At 42.6% G+C, this 16794-nt stretch overlaps 2 pseudogenes; both read left to right on the forward strand.

Moving 5' to 3' along the window:
- The first annotated feature begins 655 nt into the window (after positions 1-655).
- LOC124712572 lies at positions 656-773 on the forward strand (annotated as a pseudogene).
- Positions 774-16021: 15248 nt separating this feature from the next.
- On the forward strand, positions 16022-16139 carry LOC124712594 (annotated as a pseudogene).
- Positions 16140-16794: the final 655 nt, after the last annotated feature.

Consider the following 16794-nt stretch of genomic DNA (forward strand, 5'->3'; position numbering starts at 1 on the left):
TAGGGATTCATCAGACCATGCAACGCTCCGCCACTGTGCCAACGTCCAGTGCCGCTGGTCACGTGCCCATTTCAGTAGTACTCGCATATGTCGCGGTGTTAATAACATTGGCACATGCATAGGTCGTCGGCTGCGGAGGCCTGTCATTGTGAGTGTTCGGTGCACTGTTCTGCTCAGACACAATTGTACACTGCCCATCATTAAAGATTGATGTTAGTCTAATGTCTTACCAGTACGCTTAGTTTGCGACGTCCGACATCTGTAATGACAGGTGGCCGTCCAACCACACGACGCACGGACGTGGTTTCACCTTGGTTTATCCACGTGTTGAAGACACACCACAACACTCCTCGAATATCCCAGACGTCGTGCGTTTTCTGAAGTGCTCGTTCCGAGCCTCTGCTTGATCACAATGTGCCCTCGGTCAAATTTAGATAGATGCACGTCTTCCCCATTTTACACACGGGCAGCGCGCTCACTGATACTACATGCACCGTGCAAATGTCTGACTAGCAATCATTCTTCGTTAGGCGACGCTGCTATCACCCGGACGAATTTATATCGATAGTAGGTTGGTCGTCATAATGTTCTGGGTGATCAGTGTATATGCCTAGAAGGCTTCGGCGATATTTTTCTTCGCCTGTTAAAAAGAGGTGGCAACGGCCTTGCCGCAGTGGATACGCCGGTTCCCGTGAGATCACCGAAGTTAAGCGCTGTCGGGCGTGGTCGGCACTTGGATGGGTGACCATCCAGGCCACCATGCGCCGTTGCCATTTTTCGGGGTACACTCAGCCTCGTGATGCCAATTGAAGAGCTAATCTACCGAACTGTAGCGGCCTCCGTCAAGAATACCATCATAACTACCCGGACAGTGGTGTGCTGACCCCACGCGCCTCCTACCTGCATCCTCCACTAAGGATGACACGGCGGTCGGATAGTCCCGGTAGGCCACTCGTGGCCTGAAGACGGAGTGCTTTTTTTGATAAAAAGAGATAGATCTATAGTTCATGTGTTGTCCTGAGCTTAGACTGTTACCATTACACCATTATGTGCCGGTCACTTCATCTACATTCACACCTTGATTTACCTCAACATGATTACTCTGCTGTTCACAATTAAGTACCTGGCAGAGGTTTCATTGAACCACCTTCAAGCTATTTCACTGCCTTCCCAATCGCGAACAGCGCGTGGGAAAAACGAACACTTAAATCTTTCTGTGCGAGCTTTGATTTCTCTCATTTTATTATGATAATCATCTCTCCCTTTGCAGGTGGGCACCAAAAAAATATTTTCACACTCTGAGGAGAAAGTTGGTGATTGAAATTTCACGGGAGGAGCCTGCCGCAAAGAAAAACGCCTTTGTTTTAATGATTGTCACCCTAATTTACATATCATGTCCGTGGCACTGTCCCCTGTTCCGCGATAGTACAAAACGAGCTGCCCTTCTTTGAAGCTTTTCGATGTTCCCCGTCGATCCGATCCTGATGCATATCCCACACTGCACAAGTATACTCCAGAAGAGGTCGTACAATTGTAGCGTAGGCAGTCTCTTTAGTAGACCTGTTGGATTTTCTCAATGATCTGCCAATGAAACGTAGCCTTTGGCTTGCTTTACCCACATCATAATGAATGTGTTCGTTCCCACTTAAGTTATACGTAACTGCAAACTTAAGTATTTAGTTGTATTTACGACAGAAACTTAGCGGATTCCATTTGATACCCATGGGGATGAATTCATAATTTCACACTTTTCGTTATTTGGAGTCAATTTTCACTTTTCATACCATACGGATATTTTGTCAAAACCATGTATACAAGGTAAGGCATTTCAAACTGTTTGTCGGAATACTTGAAAAAAACACACATCGGATTAAAAAAATGGTAATAAACGTTGTTCACCTCGAAGAGGGGCATCAATTAACATAACGCTCGACCTCTAGCACAACCCCCGAGGGCGGGAGGGGGGTGACTTGGAAATCTTAAATAGGAATCCCTATTTTTTATTGCAGAGGCTGTGAGGGCCTATCGTGAGTCGTGCTTGTATAGCTCAATCGGTGAAGCACTTGTCCGCAAAAGGCGAAGGTCGCGGGTTCGATTCCCGGTTCGCTACACAGATATCATCTGTCAGAAAGTTCCAAATCTGCGTACACTCTGCTGCAGGAAGAAAATACATTCTGGGAACCTACATCTATTATACTGTTGAAAAAGCACTCTGAAGAACTAGAGGTAGAAAAAGGAAGAGGCAAGATGATAGATGTCTGCAACAGTGGGTAATATAGAAACTATACTAGAGGAAGAAGTAAAAGAGATACGGAAAACGAGCAGAAATTGAAAGGCAAATGGTGCGGGAGAAGTTGTGAGTGAATTGTATAAATTATGTGTCCCTTTGGAAGTGAAATCTGAAAGCTGGAGAGATATGCTGAACTTGAATAAGGATCTCTAACCGTTCTTTCCACCAACCTGTCGTCTTCTAAATTTGTGTCCCCGGCGCAGAAGACAGCTCGTCGGTCGTGGGATCTTTTTCAGCGGAGGCTGCTTCGCTGTCAGTTCGAACCTGTGATCGTGCTTTTTGCGGGATGCCACTTGCGCAGGTTAGTCTCTGTATATACAGAGGGCAAGATCTGTAGTAGTGACAATGATGGTAGGCGATACTTCTCATTAATGTATCCTGTTTGGTTAGTATTCAAATATTCACACCTTTACACTGTCTTTTACAACACTCGACATAGATTTCTTAATTGTATGGTAACTTTTCCATCCAACTTCCGAAATATGATACACATGTCCGGCTCTACGGTACGCACTAGACAGAGTGAGTGTTACATGTTCACAGCTAAGTTAGGCCCGGTATAGAGTAAAACATGTCCAGCTCTGAAGAACTCTCGAAACAGAGTTACTATTACATATTCACGACCAAATAACGCTCGATGCTGAGGTGCGTGTACGGCCCTCCAGAACTCCCGAAACAGAGTGACTAGTGTAGCGGAATTACTTCGTCTCACAAGCGCGCCAAAGCAACCCGAAGGCGTCCGAAGCACTTCGACTGCAGTATCGTTACTCATATGTTTCTCAAAACTAGAGAAATTTAATAAACAAAAACGACAATCTCGTAGTGTAACCATGAGAGATTGTCATCCTAAAAACTGGGTTAAACACAATGAAATGTATATAAATAATTAATAAGAGAAGTTAGGCGTTTTGGTGCCTAGCACACGAACGTGCCGACCAATCAGAAGCGAGTTCAGTAGAATTGGCGGACTCTCCCACGGGACTGGTACACACTACAGTGGTACTACAGAGACTGGTAAATACTACAGCACCATATTTCGTTTGTACCTCTGTCCACTTTTCTACCATACGCCGCTTCATGTGTATCGATCTGCATCAAGGCGAGCTTCTAGCAAAATAAAATACTGGCGACCACAGCCACGAATATCACAATTGTGGAAATACAGGCTTCATCTAAAGGTCGGCTTTAAATGTAAATCGGTCATGGGAGGTACCATACACATCTGCTATCTATAAAAAAATAGAAACAAGGGGCTCAACCAACTGCAGGTCGATTAGCGTTATGGCAAATATCAGCGTAGTTTCTCTCGCAGATGGAGGAAAAGATACGAGAGGGTAAGACAGGTTTTAAGGTTGGACGATCTTGTATGCACCATATTTTTAGGCCCAAGAATTCTTTGGCTGTGACGTTAACTACTCGAAAAGATCCAGTCGTCATCAAGCACAGCTACCTGTTCGTACGAACATATCTAATTTTCGTCTCCAGTTACGATGCGGTATACAGATTTTGCATTTCCTCACTCGAATTTTTGGAGCATTGCCTTGCACCAGTCGACACGATCCTGTGTTTGAACTTCGCTCAAATAATTCAGAATCTATCTTTCCACAGATGATGTTTACGCTGTATCGTATGTACTGCAGTCATCGATTAGAGTAAGGATTCTTCTGCCTCAGAGTAAGTCACATGCCCATCTTCTTCTGTCACGCTGAGCTCAACACCATGTATTTTTTCAAACAGCCAGGGAAACAACAGACTTTGTTCGACCTTCAGGAAACTCGTCACGACAAATTTCTGTAACTGAACACCAAACAACCTTTTATAACGGCAATTGATTTGCAAGAGTTGAAAGAAATAATTCGAGACGTTGATGTTACGTAAGAACTATACGAAAATCGTAGCGAATTATCGAATGAAAACCTTCACTTGAAATATCATTTCTTAACCAACACTGTTTCTTTAAACGTTGATGTAAACCAACTATTTGACCATTCTTTGACTTATCCTTGTTTTAGTAATACCAAATGATAAATTTTAAAACACTGGTAAATATAGCGTCTCAGTAGAGGCTCTAGATGTCGTTCGTAAAAAAGGTTGTACGTGTGTGCTATCTCCCTGCAATATTCATTATCTGTTGCCGATAACACTGTTCTATGAGTCCACAGAGTTTGGTCCTATTCGGGCCTTTCTTTCTCTGATCGTAACAGTTTCTCACCACGTGTATTTTCTTCTTAGCATTTCACTTTATTTGAGTGTGATTCTGACACATTCAGCTGCCTGATTCCGGTCTATTACTATAATACGTCAAGTTCGGTGAATTTTAATGTAAATTGTAAATTTAATAGTCTCGCTGAACCTCAGTGGCCGGATTATATCTATATATGTACTAATGGATTAAGGATTCCACAAGAGGAGTATATTAGATGTATTTCTCTATGCTCTCAGATCCAGGTCAGTAAAGCCTTCAAACTAACTGAAAGTGTTTCAGTTTTTACGGCGAAGACTGTGGCAATTTGGAGGCAATGACGATTGTATGTTCAACTTCTTATTGTGGATTTTAATCGTTACCGACTCCTAGATTGTTCTTAAAATATCCAGTGGTGGAGACGGAATGGAATAACCAACCGTTATATGTTGGATGTGGTACTGGAATATGTTCCCTTTAAACGGAGAGGTAGACAAACAGTCTGCTGTTGATGCATTCCCACTCTGACACCCGCCATAATGAAGAAGTTGACGTCCTAGTGACGGTTCTCCATTTGAAACAGTCGCACACAGACTGCTTACAAGAAGCAAGAGCCCTGGAAAACAGCAATAGTAAGAGATGTGAAATGTGGTCCAACAAATGAAAGGTGGATGTTATGCGACCACTACAATCTCAAATGCTTACAAGTCGGTATTTCTTAAACTTTCAAATTCTTACAAGTCCGTGGCCCGTGAACTACTGACTTGTAAGAAATTGAAATTGTAGTTGCCGTATAATATCCACCTGCCATTTCTTGGAACACATTCTACATCTCTAAGTATTGCTGTTTTTCGGGGCTCTTGCTGCTTGTAAGTAGTCTGTATGCGACAATTTCAAATGGAGGACAGGACGCATTTGGACCGATCTACGATTTCCACCATCAATCGACGCCGGTTTAACTGCTCCCCATTTTCTCTGTATCTATGCAGAGTATCCTAGAAGGAATGATCAGTTTTCATGAATACGGCAGGAACGCTCATCTGAAGCAGAAAACTTAATATGGACATATACCCTGTTAGGAACGGTTTTCGAGACAAAACACATTAAATCTCATTTTTGTACGATTTTCTTCAACAAGACGAAAACGTGTCGCAGTGCAATACTACATTAAAGTTCCTACAAGAAAGATCGTACTCAGTCTTTCTCTAGGACTAACAGTTTGTCCGAAGAAAACGAGAGAATATTGAAAATCTTGCGCAACATGCATGCGCTTTAATTTAGGAAGCTTTTGTAGATCAATTAGAGATAATTTCCAGACCTGATAAACAGCAAGTGACTTGTATCAAATTGTACATCTCCAGTTCCTCTACACTACTCAAGTGGTTCAAATGGTTCTGAGCGCTATGCGACTTAACTTCCGAGGTCATCAGTCGCCTAGAACTTAGAACTAATTAAACCTAACTAACCTAAGGACATCACACACATCCATGCCCGAGGCAGGATTTGAATCTGCGACCGCTACGGTCGCTCGGTTCCACACTCCAGCGCCTAGAACCGCACGGCCACTCCGGCCGGTCCTCTACACTAGTGTGGTACAATGTAAACAATGACGATGTGCTGATTAATGCAGAAAATAAATGCCACTGTACATTGCGTTCTCTCTCGGAAACCATTCCAAATAGGTCATAATATATCCATACGAAGTTTTTTTGCTTCAAATCACCATTCCTGTCATGTCCAGAATATTGACCAACCCCTTAATAATATCAACATTTACCGTTCATCTGCGTGTTAGTGGCGTTCTGAGTCAGAAGCTGATGTAACCCATATCTTGTTTTCGTTTCTCAAAGTTGACTGTGAACGATGGGAATTTTTGCGGTCGTAGATGAGTATTGGTTACATCCTCCCCCTATCAGCGTCTTCTCCTTCGTTTACTAAAGACATCCGGCTCAATAAAGTGACTAGCGTATCCGGAAATGCTAAATAGCTGTGTGGGAATTGGATATAGTCCTGATTTCCTACTCCGCGCTCCCTCTCTCCGTCTCCTCCTCTCCCCTCTCTTTTTTCATCCTCCTCCACTTCTTCCTGTCCATCTCCTCCACCCCTCTCTGTCTGTCCACTTGTTCCCCCCTAATAACTCCCCGCCTCCTCTTGTCTTATCTTTCTGTCCATCTCATTCTTCCCTCACTCTAAGACCCATCGAGCCCATTTCCTCTTCTCCTCTCGCTGACCTTGAGCCTTTTTTTTGTTATAGTCAACCAAATCTTGATTAGAAACAGAATCTCTTACAATAAATGGGTAAATCGGGTGGGACTGTTGGTATACACGGTATGAGTGACCTCTCCTGCTGCTCCTTCGGTGAGGATACTAGCTTCCATGACAGTATTACGCATAGTTTTAATCTGCAAACTGGTTGTATTATAAAGTTTCGGATGATTCAGATTCCGTAATGGTATTCTAATCATAAGCCCCAAACACATAAATACAACTTTCTTGTTCCATGTTATAATCGATTGCGAGGAAGAAAGCAGAACTGCGCATTTTTGGGCATACAACTATGTGGTCAAAAGTATCTGGACACCCCAAAAAACATACGTTACTCATATTACGTACGTTGCGCTACACATACTGGCAGGTACTACATTTCAGCGACCTCAGTAGTCATTAGACATCATGAGAGAGCAGAATGGGGCGCTCCGCGGAACGCACGGACTTCGAACGGGGTCAGGTGATTGAGTGTCACTTGTGTCATACGTCTGTAAGCGAGATTTCCACACTCCTAAATATCCGTAGGTCCACTGTTTCCGATGTGATAGTGAAGTGCAAACGTGAAGGGACACTTGCAGCACAAAAGCGAACATGCCAGCCTCGTCTCTTGACTGACAGAAACCGCCGACAGTTGAAGAGGGTCGTAATGTGTAATAGGCAGACATCTATCCAAACCATCACACAAGAAATCCAAAATGCATTAGGATCCACTGAAAGTACCATGAGAGGTAGGCGGAGGGTGAGAAAACTTGGATTTGATGGTCGAGCGACAGCTCAAAAGCCACACATAACGCCGGTAAATGCCAAACGACGCCTCGCTTGGTATAAGGAGCGTAAACATTGGACGATTGAACAGTGGAAAAACTGTGTGTGGAGTGACGAATCACGGTATACAACGTCGCGATTCGATGGCAGGGTCTTTGTATGGCGAATGCCCGGTGAATGTCATTTGCCAGCGTGTGTAGTGCCAACAGTAAAATTAGGAGGCGAAGGTGTTATGGTGTGGTCATGTTTTTCACGAAGGGAGCTTTAACCCCTTGTTGTTTTTGGTGGCAGTATCACAGCACAGCTCTACATTGGTGTTTTAAGAACCTTCTTTGTTCCCACTGTTGAAGAGCAATTCGGGGATGTCGATAGCATCTTTCACCACAATCGAGCACCTGTTCATAATGCACCGCCTGTGGCGGAGTGGTTACACGACAATAACATCCCTGTAATGGACTGGCCTATACAGAGTCCGGACCTGAGTCCCGCAGAGCACCTTTCGCTTGTTTTGGAACGCCGACTTCGTGGCAGGCCTCACCAAGCGACATCGATACCTCTCCTCAGTGCAGCACTCCGTGAGGAATTGGCTGCCAGTCCCCAAGAAAACTCCAGCACCTTATTGAACGTATGCCTGCGAGAGTGGAAGTTGTCGTCAAGGCTAAGGGTTGGCCCACATCATCTTGAATTCAAACATTACCTATGGAGGGCGCCACGAACTTGTAAGTCATTTGCAGCCAGGTGTGCGGATGCTTTTGATCACATAGTGTATGTATCTATATAATGTGTACAATGCGTCCATACGAAAGCTTATTAGAGTTTGGAGTAAATTTCGTAAGTAAATGGGTCAAGAACATTTCAAAATTTTCGGTAGCAACGTTAAACTATGACTTGATTATGTTTACTAGTACAGATTGTTAATTTCCTTAAGAATATAGGGTAAAATAGGTAGTTTTTAACAGCATTCATATTTTCAATTACCTTAATCGTTTATGATTAAATTAGAGAACTAGTCTGAATTGATAAAGCAAAAGCGTCTAGTGAAACATGGACGATAAATAGTTTGGACAAGAAGATGGTTCAAATGGCTCTGAACACTATGGGACTTAACTTCTGTGGTCATCAGTCCCCTATAACTTAGAACTACTTAAACCTAACTAACCTACGGACATCACACACATCCATGCCCGAGGCAGGATTCGAACCTGCGACCGTAGCAGTCGCGCGGTTCGGGACTGAGCGCCTTTAACCGCGAGACCACCGCGGCCGGCGGACAAGAAGAGGATAGAAGCTTTCGAGATGTGGTGCTACAGAAGAATGCTGAAGATTAGATGGGTAGACCACATAATTAATGAGGAGGTATTGAACAGAATTGGGGAGAAGAGGAGTTTGTGGCACAACTTGACAAGAAGAAGGGACCGGTTCGTAGGACATGTTCTGAGGCATCAAGGGATCACAAATTTAGCATTGGAGGGCAGCGTGGAGGGTAAAAATCGTAGAGGGGGACCAATAGATGAATACACTAAGCAGATTCAGAAGGATGTAGGTTGCAGTAAGTACTGGGAGATGAAGAAGCTTGCACAGGATAGAGTAGCATGGAGAGCTGCATCAAACCAGTCTCAGGACTGAAGACAACAACAACAACAACAACAACAACGTATTATGCTATCTGTTAAAAATTTGTTGTAGAGAAACACTGTGAGGGCATGAGCTTTGCCATACGGAAGTATGCATCTGTGTATTTTCTCGGCACCACTATGTATTCGGTATATTCATGTGCTTTAAATGGCTACGTAGCGTAGAAATTCTGGAGGCTAAATTAAAAAAAAATTAAAAATTAGCTGCTTCAAGTTGCCGACATGACAGAACGTTAGACAGTTCGACGCGGAAGTCACCGCCAGAGATCCTCTAGGCTACGGTGCTTCAGGACGGCGGCCGTCTGCTTGTCTAGCCGACCGCTGCCTGTTGTCCGGTTGCTGTTCCAGCTCGCTATATATGGAACACTGGTGCTCGCTAATCTACGCAGTGTCTGACTCCGGAGATGGAAGCCGACCGAGCTTTTCGAATTATCGCAGGGTCCTGCTTACCTCATCGCTGAGTTTGCTGGACAACCAGCGGTATGCGGATAAGTTATGCTAATTGAGAGGAAACCTATTTCTGTAGGCAGCTGAATTACTGGTTCTAATTTACGTGGACGCGAGTAGTTTTTGTGTTACCAGATGGGCACCTGGATTACATTTGTGAATAGACACTTTGACTGTTAGAAGGAGAAGTGTGTAATTTATTCTTCTTCTTTTGCGTATGGGCAATTATGGACTACGTTTATGTCAGCAGTTCTTTTCCTTTCTTTCACATTCCTCTCAGCATATCTCGATGTTACTTTCTTCTGTCCTAGTGGCTCCCTTCTTCTTGGGATTTTCATGGAAATCTTTCATATGCTGCAATTTCTTTTTGAATGTCAGTCATCCCTCAATATTTTTGGAGGAATTCGGAGTTCATCTGTGTTCTGCCCAATTTCTTTGCATCATGCATTACCCAGTTTTAATTTACCGAAATAGGTGAAAAATATTTTTGTTAATCTATTAGGATTCATCCCTTGAATGAGACCATCGGAAGCTGTTCTTCTCCTTACCATGTCTGTAATTTTTTTTCAGTATGTGTATAAAGTTCGCTACTACAACGTCTTCAGTAATGCGTTTGATCTTAAACTGCGTTTGATCTTAAACTGGCCCCACAATCTTCCTCAGTATTTTTATTTCTGCTATTTCTAGGGCTTCCATAATCGCCCTTTTGTTTAGAGTTAAATATTGCGCTATATAAAAGATAAGCTTTATTATTATTGTTGTTTTCGATTATTCCCATTTAAAGAGAGCGTTTGAAATTGAATTCATTTATGATGATTGTTTATGTTTTTTCAGAGCGCAAATTTTCTTCATGTGTTCACTGTGTTGTCTCTTTCGCTCCGCTGTCCATTTGCATCCTGGGCTCTTCTGTGTTGTGGTGTCAAATTTATGTTTTTTGATGATGTTCCTGAATTCAGTTCTAGTTTCTGCGTCGTTTACTGTTATGTGTGCTTGTCTGAGGCCCTCTTCAACTTCTTTTATCCATTTTGTTTTTTCCCTGCCTGAGTTGATAACTTTAAGAATTCGCTTTGAAATTCTTTCATTCATCCTGTGGATATGTCCGTAGAAGTGCATATTCTTTTCGTTATTGTATCCGTAATCTTGTCTGTGGATTTATATAATCCTGATATTGGTCTCTTCTTCCAGATTCCTTGCTCTTGTATCGGGCCAAAAATTTTCCTGAGAATTTTCCTTTCTTGTTTCTCTATTTCTTTGATTTTAGTTTACCCACCTATTTGTGTTGTTGCAGATGCATACAGTGCCTCCGGAAGTACGACATTGTTGTAGTGCCTCAATTTTCCGATAGTGGATATGGACTTTTTGTTATAATAGTTCCACGTGAGTTTATATGCTTTCTGTAGTTTTTTTATTCTTTCCTCATTGGCCTTTAGGTTGATCCCTGATGGCTGGATGATTTCTCCCAGCTACTTAATATGTGGTACTTGTACGATTTTCCCACGGGTTGTCGCAATAGGCAACTTGTCTTGTGGCACTCTTTCTATGTACTGGGTTTTCTCATACGAGATTAGCAGGTCAGTTCTTTGTGCAATTTCATGTGACTTCTCTAGCGCGTTAGTGGCTTCTTTCCTATTATTTGTAAGGATTGCAAGGTCATCTGCTAAAGCTAAACACTTCACACTGAATCTATTATCTTTTCTAATGCCAATTTGGATTCCTTTGACTTCTTTTTCCCATGTCCTGATAATTTTTTCAAGAATGATATTAAAGAGTAATGGTGAAAGTCCGTCACCCTGTCCCACTCCAGTTTGAATTTCAAATGGTTCAGAGATATCCCCCATACATTTAACTTTGGAGAATGCGTCAGTTAATGTTTGCCGAATGATTGCCCTTGTCTTTCTGTCAATGCTGAATTCTTCCAGCGTGTTGTAGAGCGCTACTCTGTCTGCTGAGTCGTAGGCCTTTTTCAAATCTACAAAAATGACCACTGTGTTTCGGGTGTTTCTCATCTGGAGAATCATTTTCAGATTCCAGATCTGTTCTATGCATGATCGTCCCTTGCGAAAACCAGCCTGGTACTCTCCTATTTGTGGGTCAGCTTGTTCTAATATATTCATGAGAACTTTTGATAGGATTTTATATGTGACCAGCACGAGTGAGATACCTCTGTAATTATTTGGTTCAGTTTTGTCCCCTTTCTTGTGGGGTGGATGGATGAGTGCGAATTTCCAATCAGAAAGGATCTGTTCTGTTTCGCAAATGTTTAATATGATTTTGTGGATTTTTCCTGTTTTAATCTTTCATCATTCAGTTTCCATAAGCACTCCGTCTTCAGGCCACAAGTGGCCCATCGGGACCATCCGACCGCCGTATCATCCTCAGTTGAGGATGCAGATAGGAGGGGCGTGTGGTCAGCACACCGCTCTCCAGGTCGTTATGATGGTTTTCTTTGACCGGAGCCGCTACTATTCGGTCGAGTAGCTCCTCAATTGGCATCACGAGGCTGAGTGCACCCCGAAAAATGGCAACAGCGCATGGCGGCCTGGATGGTCACCCATCCAAGTGCCGACCACGCTCGACAGCGCTTAACTTCGCTGATCTCACGGGAACCGGTGTATCCACTGCGGCAAGGCGTTGCCATTTAGTTTCCATAGTTCTACAATAATTCCATCTTCTCCTGGGGCTCTATTGTTTTTCAGTGTCTTGATAATTTCTACTATTTCGTTGATGGTTGGTGGTTTAGCGTCGGGATTTGGTGTAGACGTCTGGTAGTGAATATCGTATGTAGGTCTTTCGCAGTTGAGAAGTTTCTTGAAATAGTCTGCGAGGATTTGGCAGTTATTCTTCGTGTTAGTTTCTAGTGAACCATCCGGTTTCTTGAAGCAAAGATTGGGTAACTGGTATCCTGCAATATGTTCTTTAAACGTCTTATAAAAATTCCTGATGTTATTCTTCTTAAAGTTTTGTTCTATCTCTTCTAGTCGCCGTTTGTCATAATTTCTTTTTTCCCTTCGAATAGTTTTCAATGTTTGTTTTCGGATTACTAGAAATTATTGCCGTTTTTCTGATGTTTTGTGACTATTGAAATTTTTTCAGGCATTGGTCACATATTATATTCCACCACCTGTGTTTTCTCCTTCTCGGGGGTTGACCCAATCAAATCACGGATTTGAGGACGGCCACAAGTTCTGTTCAGTTTGTGGTGTTTGTCTGACTAATTTCCTGTAAGATGTTTTCATTGTTGAGTTTCATGTATTCGGGGTCTGCTCACAGCACTTTGTTTAGTTTTGGCTTTTTTCTATTGGGTTGTAATCTGGTTTTTATCTGTAGAAGATGGTGGTCTGATTCAAAAAAACCTCTTCTCGTTTTCACATTCAGAATTTCTATTGTGTTACCCTTGGAGATGGCCACATGGTCTATCTGGAATTCACCCAACATTGTGTTGGGCGACTTCCAAGTATACAGTTTCTTGTTGTTTTTTTTAATTGTGTTGACATAATTACGAGGCCGAAATTTTCGCAAAAGCTTATCAATCTTTCCCCATTCTTGTTAGTTCTCTTGTGAGCTGTATGGATTCCGGTGATTCTCCTGTGTTTTTTCTCCTTGCCTAATTAATTGTGCGTTAAAGTCGCCTAACAAGATTATTACACGGTGTTTGGCAATTTTGTTTGTCGTCTCTTCAAGGTCATTCCAGAAGTCACCCACTTTCTGGGGGTTCTTCCTGTTATAGTTATTTGTGGGTGCGTGTGCGTTGATCAAGGTATATGCTTTGTTGGCTGATTTGACGGAGAGCGTTGATATACGTTCTGAGGCAGACTGGAAGTCAGTGACAGAGTCGCTGATAGATTTGTGGGCTACAAATGCTGTACCAAACTGAGTCCTTTCTTTATTATTATTATTATTATTGTTATTATTAATGTGACAGCAATTCCGTTTATCGAGAGTACTCTGTGACATTGACTGTTTTCTTACATTACCTTTATGTTGAACCTTTCGCACAGGTACCTGGAGAAGCTTTAGCGAAATACAGCCCGTCCTTTTCGCACAAGATGTCATGCGGCCCGTTGATGCAGGCTTGTCGCGTAACTTAAGTTTGCCGCAATGAGTCCAATGATGAAACTGTTGTTGATTAAATAATTTTGTTTGCTTGTTTCGAACTATTATTATAAGGCTCTTGCAATATAATAGGCAAAAAGATCATTTTTTGCTATTCATATCAAGACCCCTTCATAGGATTTGTCGACGTGGAGAAAGCGTTCGACAGTGTAAAATGGGGCAAGATGTTTGAAATTCTGAGAAAAACAGGGGTAAGCTACAGGGAGAAACGGATAATATACAATATGTACAAGAGTCAAAAGGGAATAATAAGAGTGAACGACCAAGAAAGAATGGTCGGACTAAAAAAGGTGTAAATCAGGAATGTAGTCTTTCCCCCCATGCTATTCAATCTGTATATCGAAGAAGCAATGGTGGAAGTACAAGAAAGATTCAAGAGTCGAAAAATCTGGTATGACGAACATTAGAAGTTGGTGAGTACAGAAGGAGATTAATGTAACGAAGATAGGAATAGTTAACTAAGGGAGGATAGCCGCAGGTAAGGTTAAGCCGGTAACGAAAAGCCGAAGTTAATTTCTGAAATCAGTTTATCGAAGAAAAAGGAAATACAGGTTCACAAATGAGACGATATAAAATTAGGAATGTATACCTCATAGAAGGAATATACAGAGGAAATTTAAAAAAAATCTGGTGTAATAGAAACGTAAATGGTTGTGGGAATGAACTGATACTGCATACAAGTAGGATAAATGCAATTCCTTAGACACAAAAAATCGTGGTGTCACATAAGGATCACAAATTAAAAACCACTGTTAAGAGTAGGTGAAAGCAGTGTGTTGAATGACTACATGACCAAGAAAATCCATTCAATAGCAATTAATTCACTGAGCTTGATTTCTTTCAGGAGCATCTCAGTTAACTTCATCTGACATTGCATCACAAGTTGTAGTCGACGACAAGTGTGGCCAGGTAAAAATTTGGGGACAGGACGGTATGTACGATGAAATTAAAAGTGCTTTAACGTTATTGATGAGATGTAATGTGGCATGGTCATAATGAAATATCCCTTTAACCATTAGACCACATCAAGCAGTTTGCGGTATTGTCCAAAGGTCCAGAGATCGTTGTGCCACATCGAAGTCGGCATGCTGAATTGATACCACAGACGATAGTGAGGCTCGGTGCAATCAGCAACACCTCCTCCCTCTCAGCAACAGTAGCGTCCTCGCACTGAGGTCAGTATATAGTGTTGAGCATGTAGTTCGAGATCTCAGCTACAACAGTCAACATCATTGCCTAGGAAAAACGAGTAGATAAAGTTTCAGATGAACTTGTTAATGTTGAACCCTGTAACTCAAGAGATCAGTTTGTTTATTAGTGTGTCAAGTGATACTTTGCTAGTCCATGACCCCCCCCCCCCCCCATTTCCAGTTGTAAATTATCCAGTACTCCTGCGGCGAAGAAGGAGAAAAGGTTAATTAAATGCTTTATGCATTTATGTAATAATATGAACTATAGCTTCATGTGTTCTGGTTTGATGTGCCACCGCATCGAGCAATCAAAGAACTCACGGTTGAGACTAGATGAAAGTAGGCACAGTATCCCAGAAACAACACAGTGTCTCAGAAACAGACCACAGCACATCTTTTACTCTTTGTTATGCATAAATGCTCAGTTCACGTGGGATCAAGAAAGCCGGCCGGAGTGGCCGAGCGGTTCTAGGCGCTACAGTCTGGAACCGCGCTACCGCTACGGTTGCAGGTTCCAATCCCGCCTCGGGTATGGATGTGTGTTATGTCCTTAGGTTAGTTAGGTTTAAGTAGTACTAGGTCCTAGGGGACTGATGACCTCAGCAGTTAAGTCGCATAGTGCTCAGAGCCATTTGAACCATTTGGATCAAGAAAATAATGATTATGAATCAATGACATGACTGTATTAGTCTGAAACTGTTGTATCGCAGATCGATATCACCCTCACTGGCGTATCACAGTTGGCAATAGAAACACGTGTTTCCAACAGACGCTGGTAGTAGTCGCGCAGGATTCCGTTGGAACCAATAACGCACATCCGCTGAGCCACGTCTTCAGTAGCCCCAACTACGAGTGCCTCTCTGCCGCCGCGATATAGGGTGGTCGGCGGCAAATACGTGGCTCAGACTCAGTGGGAGTCATCGACGGTCTTCAGTCGTAGTAAGCCTGCGACAGTTTGCTCATGCATTAATAGAGGGAGCCTCACAACGCATAATTTCTTCAGTTGCTTCTTGCAACAGCTGGACTTTATTGTTGTTTGTTCTTTCGTAGAGTTTCTTCATAATGCTTGAAGAAAACTAAAATTTAAGTAAAACTTCTGTTTACTGTATTTACTTGTTTGCTAATCATTTCTGGCAACGGCCTTGCCGCAGTGGATACACCGGTTCCCGTGAGGTCACCGAAGTTAAGCGCTGTCGGGCATGGCCGGCACTTGGATGGGTGACCATCCAGGCCGCCATGTGCTGTTGCCATTTTTCGGGGTGTACTCAGCCTCGTGATGCCAATTGAGGAGCTACTCGACCGAATAGTAGCGGCTCCGGTCAAAGAAAACCATCATAACGACCTGGAGAGCGGTGTGCTGACCACACGCCCCTCCTATCCGCATCCTCCCTGAGGATGACACGGCGGTCGGATGGTCCCGATGGACCACTTGTGGCCTGAAGACGGAGTGCTTTAATCATTTCTCCTAACCAGTTTCCCTACGATGACAGCTGCAGCACCGTTATGTAGCCCACCCTCTTTACCATTGTGTATGAAGTAGTGCATAACAGAAACTTGAACTATTTTAGTTTTATCTCTTACTTACGTATAATGCATGGTTGTTTATGAATTTACTTGTATTTTATGTACGAGTAATTTAGTGCAGTTTTCAATAGGAACCTTTTAGGTAGAACAGGTAGACACATTCAAGATTATGTTAATATACTAGTACATCATTTATCCAGCAGTGGATCTGAAAATGTGGTCCTCACTACTGCTGATGATAAGTAAGTTTGTCTATCTGTAACGTTCTTTTAATAAGAAAACTTTTCGATTACACAATGAATGTCTGAACTGTGGAATGGATACTAAACTCGAATTACCTTGTAGCGTGTTGCAAATGCAAGTGATGTATTTACTCGGTGT

Source organism: Schistocerca piceifrons, chromosome 8 (assembly GCF_021461385.2).
Source record: "Schistocerca piceifrons isolate TAMUIC-IGC-003096 chromosome 8, iqSchPice1.1, whole genome shotgun sequence".
Lineage (NCBI taxonomy): Eukaryota > Metazoa > Arthropoda > Insecta > Orthoptera > Acrididae > Schistocerca > Schistocerca piceifrons.